The sequence below is a fragment of the Pleurodeles waltl genome, chromosome 4_2 (assembly GCF_031143425.1).
Source record: "Pleurodeles waltl isolate 20211129_DDA chromosome 4_2, aPleWal1.hap1.20221129, whole genome shotgun sequence".
Lineage (NCBI taxonomy): Eukaryota > Metazoa > Chordata > Amphibia > Caudata > Salamandridae > Pleurodeles > Pleurodeles waltl.
Window position 1 is genome coordinate 45,143,758 of NC_090443.1, and position 14,362 is coordinate 45,158,119.

Sequence of the window (14,362 nt, forward strand, 5' to 3'; positions counted from 1 at the left end):
GGACAAGGGTCAGAAGGGCAACCGGAAGGCCTGCTTGTTTTGACATAATCCATAAATTCACCTCATGAAATTTGTTTGAAAGAGTGCAAAGGCTGGGTTGGTTTACTCTAGGAGGGTATTTTAGGAAACAGGTTGGTGCTGATGGCTTTCTTCTGTTTTAAATAGGAGTCCAATGTGTCTGTCTTGGTTGTGTAATGAGTTCTCAGTTTGTTTGTAAAATCTTGAGTAGTGGGATGACTTAATTCCATGCATTTAGGTTTTTGAAATTCATTGAGAATTGTATAAAATTCTTTAGTAGCAGATTTAGCATTTAGAATTCTGTCTTAGTAATACCTTTTTTTAGCTTTTTTGATTGATGGCAAGTTTTTGTAGCTGAAGTTTGTCATGAATGTTGCTTGTTTTGAGCCAGGTCCGTTGCAACCTTCTGATTTGTTGCTTTATCTTCTTAAGTTCTGTGTTTCTCCAAGGTGTTGGTTTTCTTTTGTCCTGTTTAGTTTTTCCTGAAAAGGAACAGGCTTCCTGTAGCCACTCATAAAGTTTTTGAACAGAATTAATTGTGTCTAGATCTGTGTTGGCTGTTAGTTGTGTTTCTAAGTCTTCAAAACTGAGTTTGCTCCATGGTCGATAGATGCATGTATGTAAGTTGCTATTGGGTGTGTTGATTTGAGGTGTTTTATGTTGGAAAGTTATCAAAAGGTGGTATGACCATGTGATTGGTGTGATGCTTTAAATGGTAACTAGTTCAGGCTATGCAAAAATAGCATCTAGGATGTGTCCAGCGATGTGTGTAGGATTGTGTACAATCTGATGTAGGTTCAATGTGACCAGGCCAGTGGTGACAGCACTTGGATGGGGCATATTGGGTTTGTCAAAACAAATGTTTATGTCCCCAAGAATGCATAGGATTGAGTATAATGTTATAAGGTTTGAGACTGTATCTAGAAAAGTGTCTGGGAATGTTGAATTGTTAGGTGGAGGTTTGTAAAGGAGGAGAAAGTTACAGGAAGAAGTTGGTGTAGGGTTGCATCTGGTGCAGAGGGCCTCACAACCTTGTATGGAAATGTTGTCTTTTTTACTGAGGTTTATTGCTTGTTTGAATATAATAGATAGTCCACCTCCTCTCTTGCCTATACAGTTTTGTTTGATGGTTTGATAGCCTGGAGGAACGGCTTCATTCAACACTGGGGCCGCCTCATCTCCCAACCATGATTCTGTTACGAATAGTAAGTCAGGTTGTTTGTCCGTGAGCAGGTCGTAGATGTGGTGCTTGTTTTTTAAGAGTGATTGAGCATTTATGAGCAGGCAGTTTAGAAAATGTGTTTTTGCTGTGGTGTTGTTTTGTTTTGGAGAAGGGTGAGCAGTATATTATGAGCTTGTAGCAGGTGGGTTGTTAGTTGACCGTGTGAGGGTCACAATAGTCCTGTTTTTCAATTTAGTATTCCTCTTCCAGCAGGCTTAGGAGGCATTTTGTTGGGTCTGTGTGTGTTGGTGGTGGACTTGGTGGCTGAGAGAAACATGATGAGTGTAGTTTTTCTTTTGTAGAGCAGCCTTATTGTGTATTAGACAAGGGGATGAGAAGTTGTTAAGAGTGGCATGTTGTTTATTTTGTTTGTGTCTGTTTATTGTGGAAGGAGCATGGGTTGGGGTGGTGGAGGTGCATGTGGATCATAATGTAGGCTCTAAATTGTGCAATGGATGAGAGGCGGGTGAAGGAATGTTGCTGTGTTGGGGTACTTGTGGTAGATGTTTGTGAAGAGTGAGACTTTAGGAGTGAAGATTGGGCAGGATTTGTATTATTTGTGCAGTCATGAGGGTGGGTGTGGATGTGATGGAAAACATTATGATAGTTTGTGTTATTTTGATGTGCTGATGTGTGTGGTCTGTTTTGTTTTTGTGTAATAGTGAGAGGAGATATTGATGTAGTGGTTTCCTGTGAAGGATTTGTATGTGAGTTAGTGCTGGTGAATGGTATTAGAATGTTACAGAGGGTGGTGATGTATTTTGGAGAAGAGTGTATGAGGTGTGTAAGAGGGGATGGATGTGGGTTAGGGGTGTTTGTGTTCGTTTTGATCACTGGAAGAGGTAATATGTGTGGTGGAGTGAAGTGTAAGGATTGTATGGCTGTATGTAATTGGTGAAGAGAGGGGGAGGGTGTTTGTAGATGGTGTGTTGGAAGGCTGGGTTTAGGTATTGTCATGATAAAAGGTGGTCTGGCAGGAGCAGATAGAGGATGATGTTGTTAGTTTGTGTGAACAGGGAGTGTGTATCTGGATGGCTGAAAGTAATGTATAATGTGGGTTTGTGTTGTGTGGGCGATGACAGGTTGTGTCCCTCAGGGGAAGCCCTCCCAACAAGGTACCTTCCCTGGGCAGCGATGGAAGGGGAATTGTGTCCTCTTCCACCCCTGCACCCCTGACATCATTAGAGGCCGCAGGACGCGCTGGCAGCCATTTGCTTCCAGTGCGTCCAGGAGAAACAGTTGAGTTTCTCCTCCGGCTGGGGTGGGGGGGGGGTTGCTCTAAAAGAGCCTTCGGGGGAAAGGAAAGGCCTTTCCTTTCCCCTGATGTCTCTTTCAGCAGAACTGTGGGCAGCAGGAATACCTACTAGACACCAGGGATTTTGTTTTTGTCAGTTGAGTGTTGCTCTTTGTTTTTTGTGTTGGGGCGGCCCCTTGGACAAGGATCGCCCCATAAAGGGGGCAGAGCACTGTTTGGCAGTTCTGCCCCCCTTGGGGGCAGATCAGCATATTTTTATTAGGCCCATCTGTCCCCAAGGGGAGCAGAAACCAGTTAGCGCCAGGGATCATCTGTGTGTGTGTTTTGTGTGGGGGGTAGCCCCTTGGGCAAGGATCGCCCCACCCAAAGGGAGCAAAATACTGAGGGCCATTCCTGCCCTCTTTGGGAGCAGATCGGCCTATTTTTTAAGGCCCATCTACCCCCAAGGGGATAGAAGCCACAAAGACATCAGGGATTTTTTTTTTAGTTTTGCTTTTTTTGTGGGGTGGAGGGCAGCCCCTTGGGCAGGGGTAGCCCCCCCAAGGGGGGCACAAAACTGTTGGCCATTTTTGCCTATTTTTTTTTTAGGCCCATCTGCCCCAAGGGGGTAGAAATCACTTTGCACCAGGGATCTTGTGTGTGTTTTTCTGTGGGGGGGTGGCCCATTTGGCAAGGGTCATCCCCCCAAAGGGGGCACAGTACTGATGGCCATTTCTGCCCCCCTTGAGGGCAGATCGGCCTATTTTTTTTAAGGCCCATCTGCCCCCAATGGGGGGGGCAGAAGTCACTAAGGCACCAGGGATTTTTTTAGTTTTGTTTTTCTTTGTGTGGGGGGGGCGCCCCTTGGGCAAGGGTCACCTCCCAAAGGGGGCACACAACTGTTAGCTATTTCTGCCCCCTTGGGGCAGATCGGCCTATTTTTTCGGGCCCATCTGCCCCAGAGGGGGGCTGAAACCACTAAACACCAGGGAACATTTCTAAATGTTTGGTGGTGGGGTGTTTGTCAACTGGCGAAGTATTTGCATTTGTGATTATAACAGTTTATTTCTCCTTTTTGCTCTAGTTTAAAGCTTTTGCTTCCTTTGCTGTGACTCCTTGCAGTTTTGGCAGTGGTTGACCTGTAGTTTGTGTAGTTGCATGTTTAGGTAAGAAAAAACAATTTACCTCAAAGGAGTATTGTTGCCATGCATGAATTACATTTTTGTAAGTGGTGTACTAAATGCATGATTGTGTGTAAAATTGTCCTTCGATTTGTGCACAATGATATTTGTTTTGTCTTATGTCTAATTTTCTTTTCTTTTTCTTTTTAGTGGGATATCATTGATGATTGCTGTGTCTGTGCAGAGTGGTTGATGGCGAGTCTAGCTTTTTCAGGCAAGGGAGTGGTATCGTTTTTGAGTACATAACTCTTTGTGGTAAAGCCACACTTTGTTTATTACTTATTTTAGACAGTGCTGGTTGTTGTTGGTGAATTTGTCAAGTTACTTTTCTTAGAAAGGATCATGGCTAGCCCCCAGGTGACCACTCAACAGGTTGTTGATGTGTTTTTTGAGTCGTCTTCTGATCATGATTATGAGACTAACTCTGCATCTGAGGCAGAGGAGGACGAGAAAGATTCGAACCAGAAAGGCTATCCAAGGGAGCTTGTCTGTAAGAAATTGAGAGGGGACAGTACAGTGCCTTGCGGAAATGATGAGCTGCTAGCTGTGATATTTGCAGACAGGAGGGATGTTATCATGCTGACTGCCATCCATGATGAAAGTACTTCACCTGTGGCTGTTTGGGTCAGGTTGCTGAAGTGTGCAAACCTGTGTGCATTTTAGACTACAATATGCACATGGGTGGTTTTGATAGAGTAGATCAGAGGTTGGAACCTTACACTGCTGTTCGTTAAGTCTTACTTTCATGTATTTAGTTAGAGCGTTTGTATTTGTAGTTTTGTACTTATTTATAATTAGTTAGTGGTTTCTTTGTTGTTTAAAAAAAAGAAAAAAGTGATGGCGGTGTGCATGGAGTGGCGCTTGGCTAGCGATGTGCATGGAGTGGCGCTTGGCTGGCGTTCTGCATGGAGTGGCGCTTGGCTGGCTGGCGGTGTGCGTGGAGTGGCGCCTGGCTGGCGGTGTAAATAATGACTTGCTGTTGGCCACTGCAACAGACTGCTAGCCAAATGCCAAACCACAGACTCCCATCAGCTGGTGTGATTGCTGTGTCAGGCATGTGGGCTTATGAAAGTGATGGGCCCTTGAATGGCGCTGTCTGTTGATGCGAGTGTTGTAATGTGCTGGGCCCGCGGCTGGTGGCGTGAATGGTCTTGTGCATGTCATCTATGAAAGATGTGTGAATGGACTGGAAAGCGGTTAGTGCCTTGACGCGGCTTTACAGCTCACGAGCTGGGAGTCACTGGTTCAGTTTTTAACAGTGCATTTTGTTTTTGTGAAATCTCTTGTTAATAAAATTTGATCTACTGAACCATCACTCACTCTCGTGCCAAATCCAACTAGTATGTGTGGTAAAAATGAAAAATCCTGCTCCGCTGCAATCACGCGTCGAAGCACACCTATGACATGCTAGGTGTCTCGGGTGGGACCCGACGATGAAGCATGCCACCAACTAAGTTGGTGGGTGAGAGGTCTTTTTAACATAACCTAACTGTGTTTCTTCTCACAATTTTAGTGTTTGGAACATCACTGAAGAACGTGAACCCATCAAAATTATCTATTTAAAAAAAACTTCCTGTTTTTGCAGAGGTTGCACCTGCATTTTTGTTCCCGGGTGCGGCAGTCATCTAGGGAAACCTACCAAATCCAGACATTTTTGAAAACTAGACACCTGGTGGCATCCAGGGAGGTGTGGCTTGCGTGGATCCCCCAACATTTTCTTACCCATACTCCCTGCAAATGTCAAAATTTGCTTAAAAAAGCATGTTTTCCTCACTTTTCCTTGTAGGATCACCACGCCAACACAAATTTCTTACCACCCAACATTCCCTTCAGGCTATCAAGTAAAATGATACCTCACTTGTGTGAGTCCCCAAAGCAGAGTCAGCCTAAAAATATATAAAACAAATTGTGCTTATCAACTCTCAGTGCTATCCCCACAATCTCTACATGTTTTTGGCCTTCTTCTGTTGCAGGCACCTGGGCCACCAACACAAGTGAGGTATCATGTTTATCGGCAGACCGAGGGGAACATGAGGTTGTAGGAAATTTGTACTGGCACTGTGATCCTACAAAGAAAAGTGTGGAAATTGGATTTATTTAGCTATATTTTAGGTTTGCAGACGAATCTGGGTAAGAAAATGTTGGGGGATCCATGCAAACCACACCTCCCTGGATTCCTCCAGGTGTCCAGTTTTCCAAAATGTCTGGGTTTGGTAGGTTTCCCTAGATCACCACCGCACCTGGGACCAAAAACGCAGGTGCCCTCCCCCTGCAAAAAAACAGGTAATTTTGTAATAGATTATTTTGATGTATCCACAGCTATGTACTTTGCAAAAAACATGTCTGTTTTCTTTGGGAAAATGTGATGTGTCCACGTTGTGTTTTGGGGCATTTCCTGTTGCGGGCACTAGGCCTACTCACACAAGTGAGGTACCATTTTTATCGGGAGACTTGGGGGAATGCTGGGTAGAAGGAAGTCTGTGGCTTCCCACAGATTCCAGAACTTTCCATCACCAAAATGTGAGGAAAAGGTGATTTATTTTTGCCAAATTTTTAGGTTTGGAAAGGATTCTGGGTGATAGCCCCACAAGTCACCCCATTCTGAATTCCCCTAGGTGTCTAGTTTTCAAAAATGTATAGGTTTGCTAGGTTTCCAAAGGTGAGCTGGAGGCCAAAATCCACAGCTAGGCACTTTGAAAACCAGGTGAGTTTTCTTTTGGAAAAGGTGATGTGTCCATGTTGTGTTTTGAGGCATTTCCCGTTGTGGCACTAGGACTACCCACACAAGTGAGGTACCATTTTTATCGGGAGACTTGGGGGAATGCTGGATGGAAGGAAATTTGATGGCTTCTCTCAGATTCCAGAACTTTCTATCACCGAAATGTGAGGAAAAACTGTTGTTTTTGTCACATTTTAAGGTTTACAAAGGATTCTGGGTAACAGAACCTAGTGAGAGCCCCACAAGTCACCCCACCTGGATTCCCATAGGTGTCTAGTTTTAAATAATGCACAGGTTTTGTAGGTTTCCCTAGGTTCCGGCTGAGCTAGAGGCCAAAATCCACAGCTAGGCACTTTTAAAAAAAAACACATCAGATTTCAATGTAAAAATGTCCATGTTGAATTTCTTGTCACGGGCATTATGTCTACCCACACAAGTGAGGTACCATTTTTATCGGGAGACTTGGGGGAAACACAGAATAGAAGAAAAAGTGTTATTGCCCCTTGTCTTTCTCTACATTTTTTCCCTTCCAAATGTAAGACAATGTGTAAAAAAGATGTCTGTTTGTGAAATGCCCTGTTATTCACATGCTTGTACAGGGACCCCGGAATTCAGAGATGTGCAAATAACCACTGCTTCTTAACACCTTATCTTGTGGCCATTTTGAAAATACAAAGGTTTCCTTGAGACCTACTTTTGAGACTTCATATTTTACCATATAAATTGCTGTATACCTAGTATACAATGAAAACCCATTGCAAGGCGCAGCTCATTCATTGGCTCTGGATACCTAGGGTTCTTGATGAACCTACAAGCCCTACATATCCCAGCAACCAGAAGAGTCCAGCAGATGTAATGGAGTATTGCTTTTGAAAATCTGATATCATAGGAAAAAGTTACAGAGTAAAACGTGGAGAGAAATGCCAGTTTTTTTCCCCTCAAGTTCAATATTTTGTTGTATTCCAGATGATATTTTCTGCAGAAAAATCTAGCAGGATCTACACAAATGACCCCTGCTGGATTTAGAGTTTTGTTTACTTTTCAGAAATGTTTCGCTGTCTGGGATCCAGCATTGGTTTCACACCGATTTCTGTCACTAACTGAAAGGAGGCTAAAAGCACAAAAAATTGTAAAAATGGGGTATGTCCCAGTAAAATGCCAAAATTGTGTTGAAAAATGTAGTTTTCTGACTCAAGTCTGTGTGTTCCTGAAAGCTGGAAAGATGTGATTTTAACACCGCAAACTTTTTGTTGATGCCATTTGCAGGAAACAAAAAACACATGCCTTCTTCTGCAGCCTTTTTTTCCAATTTTTCTGAAACAAACAAAATTTTAGCTGTGTTTTTTTGTGCTAATTTCTTGGTCTACTCCAGGGAAACCCACAAACTCTGGGTACCTCTAGAATCCCTAGGATGTTGGGAAAAAAGGTCACAAATTTGGCCTGGGTAGCTTATGTGAACAAAAGGTTATGAGGGCCTAAGTGCGAACTGCCCCAAATAGAAAAAAAAAAGGCCTGGCAGCGGAAAGGTTAAAAAAAAATTCAAAGGGGGGAGGGAGGATTGGGGAGTTGCCTTTATGCAGTCTTTTGCCATAAGTTAGGAGGGAAATTTCAAACAGTCACGGCTAAAAAAAAATAGCAGTTTAAAAAGGCCAAGTTGGCTGAAACACGGGGAGCCTACAGTAAGCAGACACGGGTAGGAGTACAAACACTTTTTCACAAAGACAAAATCATTAATGGTCTAAGAGACTGCTGTCGATTAGGTGGACATACTGTCACCATTAACCAGTAACCAGCGTATTGTGATCCCCATTTCGTGATTACTGGATGTCGGTTGTGCTCTCAACATATGACCCCAAATTAACATGTGTTGTGTTGGATCTGTATGTGCATTTGCTGCATGTACATTTTTGAATTAAGTTATATATAAAAACTCTTTTTGTAACTGATTATAGGTACGCTTTATTATACAAAAGTTTATTTTGTTTGATTCTCTATAGGTTGGATTAATGCGATACCAACCACATTGCAAGTTCAAACTGAATGCAGTTTACTCATTCAGGAGCTCCTTGTTTGTTTACTACAACTAAGATCCTCAGGATGGCAACATAGACTTGGACAGACTCATCACCTGACTGCTTCCTCGTGTGTCTTTCAAGCATTATACTCAGTTCCTCTGTAAACTGTTTTTCAAGATGAACAATGGTCTCTTTGTACTCATTGCACATAACTAGCTGCCCCCTCGGTGCTTTCACTGCAGGCATATTATCAAAGATTTCTAGTCCTGCAGCTCCCAACACGCCAAACATCAAAGTTTTCTTTCACTCTGGTGGGAATGTTTTTCCATCAAAGGCTGACAAATGATTCTCAAAGGAGAGGTGCCGTGGCTTCCACTTTATGGTCGGTTTTCAGAAAAAACATAGGTTGGTTCAAAGACGAAAAGTTTGCCATATTGGAGATTTGATTACACTGGTAATAAATTGATAAATGGCTTTTGGGTCAGTTGAAATCGGAGAAAATAAAAAATAAAGTTTTTTTTCCAAATGGACAATGTTGTCAAAAAACAATGATACCTTATTTCAGTGGTTCCCAATCTTTTGACTTCTGTGGACCCCCACTTTGTCATTACTGGAAGCTGGGGAACCCACTGATTCAGTATTGGAATACAGAGACCCCACACTGAGTCATTACTAGAAGCCGGGACCCCAGCCTAAACATTTTGAACCACAAAACTGTACACAAAAAATACAGAAACAAACATTCATTTAACACGCACACAAATAATAACACATTTTATTTAGTTTGCATAATCGATGTACAAACAACAACAATCTCAATCACGTCAGAGTACACTGAGAGGAAACACGCATGTATGGGACCTGTGCGGACCTCCAATGTCACGCGCACATTGTGCAAAGGCAGGTGCACGTGACCAGGGTTACGCAGTGTAGCGACGCTCAGGAGGATTCGTGTGCACTGTGACTCAGCCAGTGAGCTGCAAGGTTCCTAACCAGTCAGTTCAAAGCTGTAAAACGCTCCATTTTGCCTACTCACTCACCTGACAAGGAGTGAGAAGCCTTTCCCTGGTGTGCCGCTACTAATACGAAAGTGAAAACATATCATAATTATGTTTATCCATATATGGGGTTCCCACATTTTTTTAAGAAACAAATGTGGGGCATTTCTATAAGTTTTATGTAAAAGTATCCTTAAGTTTTCTCTAGTAATCATTCTGAAACGATTTAAAATGATCTCAAATACTTTTTAACTTATTTATGTGTTTGTCGATTTATGCCTATGATTCAGAAGGGAAAATATCACATTCGGCTCCTTTTCCCAATATTTTCCCCAGAATAGCCTTGAAAATACAGGTCAGGCCAGTATAAAAAAACACCCAGCTGGCAACACTACTATAGAGGTGAAATATCCAAAGGAATGAGAAATTCTAAATCTGCTTGTCTCCAATACATTGAGAAGTCTGAGTGCTCGAAAGAAAAATGAAATGCGGGATACCTGCAGAAAATGGCAGCTTAAGAGAGAGAGAGAATGTGTGGTGCCCCACAAGGGACCAAGAAGAATAATTGTTTGTGCTGCAGCCCAGGTGTTCTGACAAAGACTCGGCTCTCCAGAGGTTCATTAGAACATGTAGGACATAACAGTGTTCTAAAATATAGTGAAATAATACCAGTGACAAACTCTAAAACAACCCGTACCTTCCGTTAGCACAGCCCACCCCAAACCATAAACCTACCCTTACCTCACTTTACCACTGTGCACCACTAAAACCTAAAATTACCCTGATCTCCCTTTACCCCAACCCCTAAAATTACCCTTCCCTCCCTTTACCACCACTCAACCCTAAACCCTAAAATTACCCTTATCTCCCTTTACCACTATCCAACCCTAAAATTACCCTTACCTCCCTTTACCAATACCCACTCCTAAACTACATGGTAAAGGCATGCCTAATAAAAGGTACCAATACTTACCTGCATGGTAAAGGCTGTGTGGTAAAGGCACTGTGTGGTGAAGACTATTGTAAAGGCTATTCCCTACCCTAACTACATGTTCTCTCACCGATGAGAGTTTGTGCTACTCTGGCCTGCTGGATCGGTTCTGCCAGGAATGGAAGACGGCACTTGTTACCTCTGTGAGAATGGGAAGCTTGCTTTGCTACTGCCATCCTGCACAGATTGTGTGAAGGAGTAAACCTTGCACTGCTGCTGCCTGATTTGTATGTGTCCTGTGTTGAGGAAACTTGCACTGCTGCTGCCCTCCCTCTATTTATCCTCTTAAGGAGGGACGCGTGCCCTAGTTCTGCCCTAGGTCTATCTGTTCTCAGAAGAAATGGGGGGGGGGGGTTCTACTGTAAAATTAAGGTGCTGCCACTGCTTATGAATTAAACAAGCATATATTTAATGCACATGCATAGCATGTCCTATGAACAGGAACTTTCCACAATATTAGATATGAGATGCCTGCAGAAGTGGCTCACTTCGGTCACAAGAGGGGGGGCGGGTGATGCTCATAGCAGTGGGGTGGGGGTGGGAGGGATTGAAATTTATTAAAATTTTTTTTTTTTTTAATAAAAACTTACCAGCTCTGCTCCCGCACCTCTTGCTCCTGTTGCTGCAGGCAGGCACTGGGCTCCCAGCCTGCCCTGCGGCCAATCCTGACGCTGCTCAGAACATCGTCAGGATTGGCTGGGTGCACCCAGCCAGGGCGCTCGCAGGCAGATGGGAGCCTGTGCAGGCTCTCTCCAGCCTGGCAACTGTGTTGCTGGGTTAGAGAGAACCTACTGCGCATCTGTGTTTGGCCAGCCCGAGACAGCCGGCCAAACATACATGCGCACTGAGGGGAGTGCAAAGTGCACTCCCCTCACTGTTTGTCACCCATGTGGCCCCACCCCTCTAACAAACAAAACAATAATAATCATGGTTCATTATCATTTCGTTTGTTAAAGGTTTTGCAGCTTCTGCTGCTGGCGGGGGTGGGGGGAGACACTCCTCTGCCCTAAGAGAGGAGCCGCCCCTGGATGCCTCTAGTGCTGAGGAGGATCCTGTCACCAAAGAGATAATATTGGAGCATAAAAATACATTGAAAGAAAAGAGAAGCAGGGTCTGCGGCTCTACCCTCTGTTTTTAATCTTGTGGCAGGGAGACATCAGTAAAAACATGTTTAGTTCATCCACATACAATTTGAAAATAGGTCTGAGAGTTTAATAACTTAAGTGTTGATGTGAGGGACATACCCTTACCAAAGCTAGGGAACTCACATCTAGCAGCCTGTACAATCAGTGAACAGTAGTCCTCTTGGATGTTTAGAGTGGTAGACATGGAAACCCCTGATGAACCATACCAGGCCAGGAAGGTGCATTTCTTCATCGAACCTAAGTACATCAATGTATGGTAATTCTATTAGATGTTTGGCTCTACCTTCCAGGTGTGCTGCATTTCTTTTATGTTCATGTATGTTTACAGAGACTGTGCATTCCTTTAATTTCTCTCACTCCCTGTTTAGTTTGTTAGCCACTTGTTTTGTACCTGTCCTGTACGTGAGAGAATTGTGTGAAGTTCAGTGGCGGCCCGTCCTTTAGGGAGGAGGGGCAACGCCCCCCCCCCACCTTTTGCCCCTCATGAAGAGTGTCTGTCAGGCTGAACAAAGGTCAGCCTGACAGACACTCTCCATGTTCAGCTCAGGCAGCCAGGAGCAGACATGCGCGATTTGCGCACACTCCTGGCTGCCTGAGCTGAACTTTGCTGGGCTGAGGAGGTCACAGCTCCTATGGGCGTGAACTCCTTGGCTCAGCAAAGGTGCCTCGAGGCCCTCCCCTGGGTGACGAGGAAAGCGTCACCAATTGACACTCTCCCTGGGCACTTCAGGTTTAAGCCCTGAAGTGCCCAGGGCGAGTGTCAATCAGTGACACTTCGTTACAGAGTGGGGTGGGGTCAGCAGTCTCACTGACCCCATCCCACTCTGTGACGAGGCTGGGACTGCTGCCTTCCCTCATTTGCTGACCTAAGGTCAGCAAATGAGTGAAGGCAGCAGTCCCACCCCTCCTGGGACCTTGAGGCTGAAGGTAAGTGTGTGTGTGTGTGATCTTTTAAAATGAATGTTTGGTGCGTGCGTGCATGTTTGAATGGTATGAGTGTTGTTAATGGACGTGCGTGCGTGTGTGCGTGTGTGTATATCCCACCCGCCCCCCTCCCTCCTAAAGCTGCCGGCCGCCACTGGTGAAGTTCCTTCAGCTATTGGCACCTGCTCTTTAAGTACTCTTTGTGTTTGAAAAAGCTGTGGTACTACTACCACCCATGTTTTACCTTTGTTGGGTTGTGAAAGCCGGTATAGATTTATTGTGCACAAAAGGCAAAAAGAATTATTGCTAATGCTCTTTTTAATGCATGATGTAAATGAAAGAGTGAATCCTCACAAAATATTGAGCAGGGTTTACTTTTGGTTTTATGTGTCAAGAAGCAGATTTTGAAATAGAGTAGATAGATTACTTTGTAATAATTTGAACATACCTGAAAAGTGGTTCCATGTCATGATTAACACCTGCTCCGCGTGAGCTGACATTCATATAAAACTTCTGCAATAAATGTCACTACACAACAGCTGTCTTTCCGAAAAGGAAACATTGTGGGCAGAACATGAATATTTCCGGGCATGAAGAGACTGAAACCTGATTTCTGCCGGAATCGGAAGTTCATAACGGGAAAAAAAAAAAACGCTTTCAAGCGACAAAAATCCAGGGTAAATGGCATCACCGGTCTTTTACCGCCATCTAGTGTCCTTGTAGTTGTACACACATAGACTCCAGGACATGTTGGGTTCCTTAGTCTGGACAAGTGATGGATTTCGTCACAGAACTGAAAGCGAAACTTCAGCAAAGGTACAAGAATAAATGTGTCCACAACAGGCCAGAAAAGTTAGTTTCTGACTACTAGAAACTGTGGCTGTGGGCCACAGAAAGCAAGAGGTGAAAACTTCACTATAAAGGAAAAGAACTGCACCGATCATATTGTTTATGGCTTGCCCACAAAGAGGTCTCAGGCTACATGTTTTATACATTCATTTGGAATTATTGATGGACTGGGATGTTTCATGCGAAATATTTGCATATGTAGATACACGAAAAATAATTTACTTTGAATTCATTCATATGAATTTTGTAGATAAGCAAAGAAATATATTTGAAGCATACAATTAATATAGTTAAAAAACTAATACACTGTAGCCTATGGGTGCTTCAAGTACAGTACTTACATGTGTAGTGTAGTAATTTGTAGACCACATAGAAATTGTACAAATGTCACATACAAGGCGCAAAAGGCAGACAAGTCAACAAATGTGCGCTGTGTGCCAAAAGGAAAAAAAAACACAGAAGCGAACAGTACAACAAAACTACAGTACAGTACAGTAAAACTTAAATAGTGTTTATAAATGCACACATATGCAAATCAATGAAAATGACAAATTATTTTACGGCAGCTATAACTAGGTTGCTTTGTTTGTCGATGGCGATTCGACCGCTTTAGAAATGCAGAGTTCTCTTCAGGACAATGAGATAACAGGGTCATATATGAGGGTGACCAGTGAAATTATGGTTATTTTTAATTGCCATACTTTTCAGAGCGCTTGGGTTGTCATAAGTCTGCTTAGTGCAAAGACAAAATTGTATTGTAGCCCATAGCCAACAAAAGTTAAAGATCACTTACTTCAAAAACTGACTGTTCTTCAAATAAACAAAGGAGAACTAGAACAAGAAGAAAGTACTTTAAGAGGGTGGGCAGGGCCTGGGTGCCCTAAAGGTGGTTTCTCTTCGGCCAAATAGAAATCAATGACTCAACAAGAGCAGATAGAGACTGTATTGACTTCCTTGCCTTTTGAATATATGTTTGTTGTTTCTGCACATTGCTCAGTTTTTACTTTTGATCTTTACATATGCTGAAAAACATGATATCATTCCCACTTTCTTTTTAATTAATTTT